Source organism: Physeter macrocephalus, unplaced genomic scaffold, assembly GCF_002837175.3.
Source record: "Physeter macrocephalus isolate SW-GA unplaced genomic scaffold, ASM283717v5 random_1923, whole genome shotgun sequence".
Lineage (NCBI taxonomy): Eukaryota > Metazoa > Chordata > Mammalia > Artiodactyla > Physeteridae > Physeter > Physeter macrocephalus.
Window position 1 is genome coordinate 1 of NW_021147209.1, and position 1,361 is coordinate 1,361.

The following is a 1,361-nucleotide window of genomic DNA, read 5'->3' on the forward strand; positions in this document are numbered from 1 at the left end:
ACACACCATTGTAAAGCAATTTTACTCCAATAAAGATGTTAAAAAAAATTGGCCTGTAGTTCCAACAACAACTTTGGCAAGCCGTCGATGCTGAGCTAGACGTTTCTTCGGGTTTGGGGGTGAAACAATAAACTTCATTGGTTTTGAGCTCTTACTAACTAGAGGTGGAACAAGTATTGCAAATGATTGGTGACCTTCAGCCTGATCTAAACCTATGTGTTTAGTCTTACTTTTGTGTCGAGAAGGCAGAACCAACGGCTGATTCTGACGCCAGTCTAGCACTGGAACCGCCTCTGGGAGCTTTTGATGTTGGGTTTGCTTGTTATTCAGATCTTGATGTGGAACAGCAAACTGACCTGGCCCTGTAGGCAGCTCTCCAACCAAATCCGTGTCCAGGTGTGGAAACTCAGTCTCAGTCAGCTCCTGATGAGGCGGGGACAACATCTGGACTGGAGAGGAGGACGACAAGTAATTAAAGCCCCTGGCTTCTGCCAGGGGTATAAGGGCATGGGGCAATTTGGGAGGGGGGGTCTGAGGCGTGTGAAGACCAAGCCTCGGTCAGCCACGCGGGGTTGGGGGTCACGTGGACGGGGTCCAGGGCCCACTCCGGAGGCTGAACTGCCTGGATGAAAAGCCACAGTCGTTGCCACGTGAGGAAGAGCCGTGGCAACCAAAGGCGCAGCCGGGGCATAACATGCAGCGGCTCCCATGCGCAGTGACACAGGCCAGTGAGGAGCCGGAGCCACATCCTGCGTCCGAGCTGAACCGTTATGCCAGCGCCGACGCGAGGGCTCACGTTATCAACCGCGCGCCCCTCCCCCGCGTAACGGCACACCCGTTATTTATGACATCTTTAGTTACGCCACCTTTATTAGGTTCGTGTGGAGATCCAATCCGCGCCACCAGAGTGGGCCTTTTTCCCAGAGTCCCCAGGGCGCAAGCCATCCTTCCCCTTGCAAAGGCGACAATTACCTCCTGCCGGGCCCTCTTCCCAACCCCCCAGCACTCCCTGGCCCCAAACAATGGGGCGGGATTTGGGCTGCAGACCCGAGTGGCCCCAAACTCCAGCAACCCAGGGGTGGAGGGGGGTTGGGAAGGATGCAGAACTCTCCGAGGAAACCACAGCACCTGGCATTCTGGGAAATTCAAAAGTGCTAGTCCAGTTCTAGCAATCTGAACTCTTCCTCCTCAAAGCTGAAGTCTGAGAGACATTCTTCCTCCCTTTGGCCTCACGGCTGACAAGAAAAGTAGCTGACCTGCAAAATGAGCACCAGTTAGGGTGGCGGGAGGGCAACACACCTTACAATTAGGCTAAAATGTTGCGTCTATATGTCCCTGCCACTCTCTCACTTTGTCACAGC

The 1,361-nt window shown here is 54.2% G+C and overlaps 1 pseudogene; it reads right to left on the reverse strand.

Annotated features, from left to right (window-relative positions):
* Nucleotides 1-898: 898 nt before the first annotated feature.
* LOC129391974 (RAD52 motif-containing protein 1-like) overlaps nt 899-1,361 on the reverse strand; it is an 8,906-nt pseudogene continuing 8,443 nt past the window's right edge.